Raw genomic sequence first — 9,921 nt, 5'->3', positions numbered from 1 at the left:
TCTGGTTGAATGCCAGTCACTATGTGTAGAAGAATACTAGACATCAAGGTTCATAGTGTTTAGGCTGGAAAATGGCCATGCTTTTTCTCTTGTCAGGTAATTTATATTTGGAATGAGTTCTGTTTGAGCATTGTTATTACTATAATTACTTTCAGTGCATCCCCAACTTCAAATTTTTCCATGGATGGGGAAGACTTTTTTAGTCTCCCAGCTTCATTCTCAGCTTTCAGCACTCCTGACACTACAGAGAGGGTCTCTCTGCCTATCCCTTCCCTGGCTGTAAATGGCTTTTGCTTATTTACCAGCACTAGGCTCATGGTACAAGCAGGGAACATTACTTAGTTTTCTTGTTTCAGTCTCAATCTTAGACCAGGCTTATGCTCCTATGGTTCAGAATTAAGAGTGTCGTCTTTCCTGCCCCTCAATCCTTATGGCAGCCAAACTCTCCTCTCTCTCACCTAGAAGAAGAATATCTCGGCTTTTTACCATTATAAGATCCTGAGATCAAAACACATTCAATGCTGCTCTTTCATGGGCATGTGTATGGTTTTTTTTTTCTCTAGTTCCTCCAGAATCAGTGTATCGCTGTCTGGTTCTTGGGGCAGGAAGAAATGGAGGGATTTCTTCCTAGAAGCCTATCAGGGTTTTTTTTTTTTCTATTTTGCCTTCAATAGCTTTGAGAGTAAGAAGATGTGTCATTCTGGTGGTAGTGGAGAACCACTACCCCCTTCCTTAAGGCAGTTTCTTATAAGTGAAGAATCAGAAAAGTAGACTCGGTTTTTCTTATCTCCCAGGGCTTGCTGACCACTTCCAGCACTCATGTATTTCCATGATGGGTGTCTGTCTCTGGTAACCATGGCAGTGATCTTTATGTTTTGTTCACTGCTGTGTTCTTAGCACCGGATATCGCCTGGCTGGTACACAGTAACACTTAATTTTGATAGTTAGATGAATATATGCGAGAAAAGAAAGGACGTAAATTAAATGACATAAATTCAGAAAGAGTACCTTAAGTTTGAAAATGTTTAGAAAATGTGGTAAGTTGCTTCTTTCCCTGTGGGAGCCACTGAGCTAAGGAGTGTGGCCTCTCTTCCCCATGCCATGGCATGTACTCATCCACTGATATCAGCATCCTCTGAAAAGGAGGATCACCGGACAAAATGGCACTTCACCTGCTGTGTTTGTTCAGGCTCCCATTCGGCCAGATATTGTGAACTCTGTTCACTCCAATTTGCACAAAAACAATAGACAGCCCTATGCTGTCAGTGAATTGGCAGGACATCAAACCAGTGCTGAGAATTGGGGTACTGGCAGAGCTGTGGCTTGAATTCCCAGAGTTCAAGGTGATGGAACTCATCATTCTGGCCAGGGTGCTTTTGGCAATATGTGCTGTGGGGGCTGCACGTTTGCACCAACCAAAATCTGGTGCTGCTGGCACCGCAGAGTGAACACAATGCAGAAGCGATATGCCATCTGCTCTGCCCTGGCTGCCTTGGCCGTACCAGCACTGTTCATGTCCATAGGTCATCGTACTGAGGTCATTCCTTAATTTCCTTTTGTAGTTGAAGATAAAGCTGAAAGCTCCAAGGAAACCAAGGAGGTGTTTTTCTTCTTAAGAAGCTTAATGCCTGGAATGATATCAAAAAGGTCTATGCCTCTCAGAGAATGAGAGCTGGCAAGGGCAAAATGAAAAACTGTTGTTGCATCCAGCATAGGGGACCTGTATCATCTATAATGAGGATATTGGTATCTTCAAAACCTTTGGAAACATAACTGGAATTACTCTGTTTAATGTAAGCAAGCTAAGCATTTTGAAACCTGCTCCTGGTGGGCACATGGGCCCTTTCAGCATCTGGACTGAAAGCGCTTTCCGCAAGTCAGATGACCTGTCTGGCACCTGGCAGAGAGCTGCCTCCCTCAAGAGTGACTACAACCTTCCCATGCACAAGATGCTTGATACAGACCTCGGCAGAATCCTGGAAAGCCCAGAGATCCAAAGAGCCCTCTGAGCACCATGCAGGAAGATTCATCAGTGTCCTGAAGAAGAATCCACGGAAAAACCTGAGAATAATGTTGAAGCTAAACCCATATGCAAAGACCATGCACCGGTAAACCAGGCTCTGCCAGGCCAAGAATCACAAGCTCTGGATGGATAGAGCAGCAGCGGCACTAGGAGCCAAATGAGATGAGAAGGGTACTCTAGGCAAGAGGTCTGTGGTAGGGAAGAAAGGAAAGAAGGCTGTTGGCATTAAGAAGCAGAAGAAGCCTTTGGTGGGGGGGGGGGGGAAAGGTGCACCTACCTACAAACCAGCCGCTGAGAAGAAGCCTACAGAAAATAAATCTACCACAGAAGAAAAGAAACCTGCAGCATAAACTTAAATTTGCTTATTCCATAAAGGTCAAATCACTGTGGACAGCTAGTTTTAAATAAAAAACAAGTTAAAGGCCAAAAAAAGGGCAATTTTTCTATCTCCTAAAAAATGATTTCATGACTTTGTCTCGTGATACAAATGTTCTCATTAACCTATTCAAAATACATTATTTCTTTAGGGAAGAACTAAAGTTAAAAGCAGTTGTTAATGGCCCATCCAGGCCATGTACCATTGCTGTTACTTTTAACCAGAAACACAAAATTTGACACATTCACTATGGCATAACTTGCATAGTTGGTCTTAGCTAGACTTGGACATGAATCTCAGGTCTTTCATATTCTAGTTGTATTATCATGGATAAATCACTTACCCTCTTTTACTGCTTTTGCATCTGTGTAATTGGGTTAATTGCAATATCATCTAGGGTCACTATTATGATTACCTTAAAAATTGTGGCTATGTATAATACATGTATGTATATGTGTAAGACCTCCTACAGTATTTATCAGCAGTGAACATCAACAATAATTTTTATTTATCTTGTTTTTACTTTTCATGGTTCCCTGCAATCATATCTCACTTATCTCTGTAACAAAACTATACTTTCTAGAATCATAGGACTGATTTAGAGATTGTATAAAAAGCCCCTTGGGCCCTGGCTGGTGTAGCTCAGTGGATTGAGCTTGGGCCTGCAAACCAAAGAATCGCAGTTTGATTCCCAGTCAGGGCACATGCCTGGGTTTCAGGCCAGTTCCCAACAGGGGACTCACGAGAGGCAAACACACATTGATATTTCTCTCCTTCCCTTCCCCTCTAAAGATAAATAAATAAATCTTTAAAAAAAAGGCCCCTTGGTAGAAAAAGTGTGCACTAGGTCCATGATTTCTTCCCAGGTGATTCATACTGAACATGGAAATGTTAACGTGGAGGACAAAAGTACTTCCTTTTGTATGTTTTTCCCCATTTCTATTCCATAGACCTCCCCACTCCTGTTTTTTATTATATCACCCATTACCTGGATTAGAATCTGGATGAGAAACATTTGTTTTATTTTAGCTGAAATACGACTGGTCTCCAGGGAATCAAATTCCTTTGACTCCGCACGCATTTGCCTGTCCTCTCTGTACATAAGACACAGTGCAGGACAGAGGAAGGAGACTTGTTTCTTGTACTTAAACACCTTGGGCAGCGGGAGTCATCAGTAGCTTGGGCCTCGGACAAGCTGACCTTGCCTGGTTGAAGAGGAAATCTGGATTCTAACAAATACTTGATACTACGTGGCCCCCTAAAGCACCATTTCACTGTGGTTCATTCTTGTGCTTTCAAAATAATGGCAATATTTACACTGACATGGTAATTTCAGTAAATGAAGGTATATTCACATTTTACCTCTTTTTATCTTGACCCCTGTATGGTAGAACACATACTATTTTTTTTTAATTGAACAAATGAAGAAACCAAGATTCAGAAGGGTTACATTTATTTAATCACACATGTTTTATCACATTACCTAGGCCACATTTAAAGTCTTGTGACTACCAATTTTAGTTTTTTTCCCCAAGCAACATGATAATTAGAAATTATTTCAAGTTCTGTATTAAAGAAGTTAGAAAAGAGAGGATGCCTATAAGTAGCAAATGTTCAGAAAGACAATACTGCCAGTGACCATGACCGACCTGTGGGAGAATCTGATGTAATTAAGTGAACACGAGAACTAGTGGCAGAGGGCCACTTATTAGCTCTATCATCTCACACAAGAAATCGTGCTTCCCTGACTACTACACACCTATTCGAATGGTCACAATCTAGAACACCGACATCAAATGCTGGAAAGAATGTAGCGAAGAGAACTCTCATACATGGTTGATGGGAATGAAAAATGGTAGTTATTTTGGAAAACAGTCTGACTATTCCTTGCAAAATTAAACAAATTCTAACCATAAGATCCAGGAATCTGGCTCCTTGGTGTTTAGCCAAAGGGGTCGAAAACTTATATCTAGTCAAAAGTAGCACAAATATGCTTATAGCAGTTTTATTCATAACTGCCAGAACTTGGAAGCAACCAAGTTTCACCAAGCAATCACCTTCAGTAAGTGACTAGATAAATAAACTGTGATACATTCAGAAAATGAAATATTATTCACCAAATAAAAGAGCTGTCAAGCCATAGAAAGACAGGGAATTACCTTAAATATATATTATTAAATGAAAGAAGCCAATCAAAAATGGTTTTATGCTGTATGATCCCAACTGTATAATATTCTGGAGAAAGCAGAACTATTGAGATAGTAAAAAAAATCATTGGTTGTCAGGGGTTGAGAGAATGAGGAATAAATAAATAGCACAGAGGGTATTTAGGGCAGTGAAACTACTCTGTAAGATATTTTTATGATAAACACATGTCACTAGATATTTGTTCAGATGCATAGAGTATACAACCTCAAGAGCAGACCCTGATGTAAATTATGAATTTGGCTGATTATGACTTGTTACTGTTGTGGATCTCAGTTTTGCCATCTGAACTATGAGGAGGTTGATTATAATAAATGCAGGCTTTACTCTTCACAGGCTTGTTATAATGATCAAATTATATCATGCATGTTAAAGTGCATAAAAGTAAGCTAAGGAATGTGGTATCGCTACACATGTTAGCCATTGCCATTATGACTTGGCATAAATTGGGTCTGATGTCATAAACACTATGACAGTACAATAAAGCCTCAGAAACCACTTCTTGCTGCCAAGGTAATCAATGCTCCAAGGGCAGAACATAAAAATGGGGGGTGGGGGAAGGAATAAAAATCCAGAACAAAGAGCAGCAAAACAAAATTGTGTCAGACTGACCTAGAATAAAACTCTGGTTCAGAAATACATGAGATATGTGGTCTGGAGAAAGTTCTCAAACTTATTTCAAAGTTTTCTCATCTTTAAGCAAGGAGATGAGGCATACTATTTTCGTATTCTTGTGAGAACTTAATGAGAAATGTAAATACAACTTGATATCATAACATATACAGATGTTCTAAACATATTAGCTTCATTATTCTTATTTCTACTCATTTATATATTTGTCAAAGCTTATTTGAACATCTGCTATGTGCCAGATTTTATGCCAGACACAGGGAGCACGAGCCCTTTCCTCTGCCCCTTACTTTAGAAAAGGTCATTTTAAAGGCTAACAGCCACTATCAATGTCCTGCTTTCATAGAGTATATTGATTCAAATTCTTCACACCACCCTTCTTAAAAAAGTCATTGATTAGCAAGTCCAATGACAAAAGGTATTGTGATTTGGCAGAAGGAACACTGTGATTAAGGGAGGAGAAGAAGAGAAGCAGGTGTAACAAAAATTGGATTAGAGATGAGAAAGAATAACCAGGTATCAGGCAGAACCCAAAGGAATATACCAAGTCCAGGAAAAGGTGAGAATAAAAGGAGATCTGAATATGGAGAAAAGGATATATTTTCTCTTTGTTCAGTGGTTATGTATTGAGTGCCCATTATTTGCCATGCCCCCCTCAAGGTGCTGAATCAAAGATACCCTTATTGCTACTAGGTGGTGATGGCTCAGGGGAATTTAGAATTTATTACAATCCATGGCTTAAAGGTAAAAGATTTCAGATGCCATTACCAACCCCTGAAGTCATTTAGTCACGAGTGTGAGCTATAATGGATTATTGATCTCATAGACTATAAAGGCTCTCAAAGATCTATCATAGGCTATCAGGTTAATCTAGCAACTGAACATGCATACTTATTTGTCTATCTTCATTCTCATGTATAATTTCTCCTTCTGGAGTTAATGAGAGTCATGTGACTGTTTCCATGGGAAAGAAACATTTTTTTTTTAGTTTTTATGCTTCAAATACTAATAAAATAGCAACCAGAGAATGATGCCTTTGAATGTTTAAATCTGAGTCCTTCAAAAGTATTCATTTGTGTCCATTATTATGAAAACTTTTCAGAAGGGCCTAGCAAGTTTTACTTTAATTTAGATTCTTTGTGATGCTATAGTATGTACATCATGTCTTTGTTGTTTTGCATTTGTTTGAGGGGGGTGGTGTATGTAAAGCCCAGAGAGGAACACAGAGAAAGAAACAGACAGAGAAAGAGCACCATGTGGCTTTCTGCCAACATTCTAAGTTGAGAGCCATCTCAGGATTTGCCAAGAGTAGAATGAAAATGTATGGGCCCCTGAAATATGAGCAACATAATGGATATACTTGGGTAATTGTCAAATAAAGTTGCAAACATGCACTATCTGATGGTCATGCTCTACATTTATGAAAGAGACATTTCAATAAAGAGTAAAAGTATGTCACAGCGAACACATTTTTTTATATAGAAAGTCAAGCAAGGGATGAATTTACCTGAGTTAAGACACTAACTCAAATAAGAGTGATTATTTGTTGGGAATATATACATGGTGGGACACCAAAAAAGACAACCTAGGAACCCACCTGTATCAGCATACCAGTTGGCATTATTGTGAGTTGTGTTCAGCTTCAGTGAATTTTTTTGAAGACTCTTTCAATGTGTTTGCCCATTTCATGATGGCTGATTTATGAATGCACCTGCCCACACTTCACTGAGTGCTCAGCAGTTTTTGACCAGAAGCGGCATGACCCCCATGCCTCACCCTCCCTAGTCACCTGATCTCACCCTGAGCAACTTCGTTTCCCCAGATGAATAAAACCCTCAAAAGGAAACATTTTGCCAATGTGGAAGAAATGAATCAAAAAATGGCAGAAGAACTAAAAGGCATCAAAATCAGAGAGTTCAAAAATTGTTATAAGCAGTAGAAAAAAATGTCTCAATAGGTGTACTGCATCACATGGAGAGTACTTTGAAGGTGATTGAAATTTAAACGTGTAAGAATAAATACACAATTTTTACAAATAAATTATGGGCAAGGTGTTTGGTTGTATTCATTTATTTATTTCTGTCAGAAAGGCTTTGTGTACTATCCTAGATATAAAGGAGGCTCATAGATGCTCTAACGTAGAATCAAAACCATGGGTTTTTGTGTTCAGAAATAATCTTTCATTTTGTTGGTGAAGAAACAGACCCAGAGAGTTTAGGACCTGCTAAACTCTTCTAGAAATGAGGAAAACCCTAGGTAAGCATGCACTCCCCTGTTTTAGACCGCTCTTCTGTTCTCTCTCTCATCTCTCCTGAAACCAATAGTTTCAAAGGGTCTAGATACAAAAATTGCTTCAACTCAAAACTGTACATATTATTATCATATGCTATTTTAAATTAAGGATACTACTGTAGATACAAGTTCCACTTGGTTCCAATACTCCTTAAAAATGCATCCTTTCACTTATTTATTGAATCTATACTACAGTGTAGGGACACCTAGAACATTCTGTAGGAAGTTGTTAAAGTTCTCATTTCAGGTATAGATCAGTAAGAATATACTAAAGATATCTCATGACAGAGGACACAGCACCATCCCACTGCCTATCGTAAAAGCCCTTTATGCTTCTCAGGTCTTATTCAAATCCTCCTCACTGCTCGAGGTCCAGCTTAAGATCCATTTCATCTGTGAAGCCTTTCTTGACCTTTTTTTCCCACCCTAACCTTTTATCTCTGCACTGCAGTTCTACCTGTAGCTGCTAAGCATGGTGTGCATGTCATTGTTTTTCAGTTTCTCATGGGGTTACCTTTGCCATTCGGGCTAGGATGATTAAATGGGAAATGCTCTCTGGAACTCAGGGTCTTTTCCTCATCACCAGCTCTATGGAACCATAAGAGAAGGTCTAGCATATTAATTAAGCCTGTGAGCACACCCTTGGGATGAGTGTAAGAGACATTCTCAGTGACTCTGTTTATGGATTCAAGTACCTCTACTTGTTTTGACCAACGCCCATTTTCTAGCTGTAGACTAATCAGCCAGATTCTGTTCCCTTAACCACTGGTTTAGTTCCTTGCCGCGGACCAGCCTCGTCAGGAGAGGGGAGGGGGCGGAAATGAGTCAAGGACGCAGGAAGTCAGGTTGGAGAGGTCTCAGCATCCCGCTGAGCCCCGAACTCCGTTTATTCAAGGCTTTTATTACAATTATGGGGAATAAGCAGGAGGGGGCTGTACCCAAGCCAGTTTCTTTGTCCTTTCTGGAAAGCTACTCTACGGAACAACAGGGGCACACAGGGTGCTATCAAAACATCTCTGTTTATCAAGCACCGGTGTATGACCTACCCTTCTACAGGGAAACAGGCTCTCTAGCTTTCTTGGGAGACCTATTGTCTAGCCACAGCAGGTTCCAGGCAGGGAGCCAAGCAAGGTGGAGAGAAACTGTGCCACGGGCAGCGGCCTTGCCAGCTGACCCCGGCCCCCCGGCTTTGCCAAGGGGGGCTTACGGTCACGTCTCCACGAGCAGTAGCTATGCCGGCCTGACCCCCTGGCTTTGCCAAGGGGGCTAGTGGCGCCCACAGTTCCTAGAGCATCCAAGTAATGAAAAATTACCTCGGAAAAGGAAAAAAAGTAATAATAATATTGACAATCCCTTGCATTTTTACATTTGTATTTATTTTAGAGTTTAACAATCACATACACTTTCCAAATTTATGTAGCATAATTAACTTTTGTAATATTTTATTGAATAGGTAGTATAAAATAATGGTTATAATTGTGAATTCCCTAGTCAGTCAGACTCTCACTTCAATTTAACATTGCCTATGATTTCAGCTGCCTCGCTCTAACATGGGAATAATAATGCCCTCAGTTTATTGTAAATGTTAATGGAGATAATGCATGTAAAGCAATAAACCTAACTCTAGGCAGAGAAAAAGTTATCAGTAGATCTTAATCATTATTAGTGTCCTTTTCATTATTATAATTGATCTATTATTACTGCAAAGGAGTCACCTCCATGCCATTATGCCTTATTAATAAAGGTCTTGGAATCTGACATAGTCTACACTAACCAGTTCCTGCAGTTATCCTGGTTGATCATAATATTCACTCACACTTTTCAGTTTGTGGGCTTTATCATGCCCAAAGCCTTCTCCTCTATTTACCTCAGCCCCCCAGTCACACAGTAATAATTGGCTCTTTCTATTTTCCAAATATCTCTGCCCCACAACCACTAATTCAAGCATCCTTCTTTTTGACCATGGTCTCCTGTCCTACTTTGCTTGTCCAAAGTCATGTGGAACACATTAGCATCTCGTTTCATTCACACTCTCACCTACAAATGTTACTCTCCTCCTGCTTTTAATTACTTTTATTACAAGTTTAGAACTCACAGTCTTCATTTTAAAGCTTTCTTGCTTAATTTCTTTTTTCTTTGCCCTCTACTTTTACATCATATCCATCTATAAAAATCCCACTCCTATTTAAAACTATTTTCTCTATTCTTGTATTTAGAAAGTCAAACATAGTTTTCAGAAAATTGCTTAACAGATTAAAACTGCCTTAAATTTATGATAAATAATGTTAGTGGGTCTTCTAAACTGCTAATTAATTCTGCTGTGAACCTCTAGGCAATTTTTCACCCACTATCTACAAGAAATATTTCAGATCTCTTCAATTCTCCTCAAACCTCT

At 39.5% G+C, this 9,921-nt stretch overlaps 1 pseudogene; it reads left to right on the top strand.

The window, feature by feature from the left end:
- The first annotated feature begins 1,101 nt into the window (after positions 1 to 1,101).
- On the top strand, positions 1,102 to 2,373 carry LOC119052916 (60S ribosomal protein L4-like; annotated as a pseudogene).
- The last annotated feature ends 7,548 nt before the right edge of the window (positions 2,374 to 9,921 follow it).

This window comes from Artibeus jamaicensis, unplaced genomic scaffold, assembly GCF_021234435.1.
Source record: "Artibeus jamaicensis isolate MK-2021 breed Jamaican fruit bat unplaced genomic scaffold, CSHL_Jam_final scaffold_3128, whole genome shotgun sequence".
Classification (NCBI taxonomy): Eukaryota; Metazoa; Chordata; class Mammalia; order Chiroptera; family Phyllostomidae; genus Artibeus; species Artibeus jamaicensis.
The sequence above is the reverse complement of the archived record's forward strand: the minus strand, read 5'-3'. Positions and strand labels throughout refer to the sequence as shown.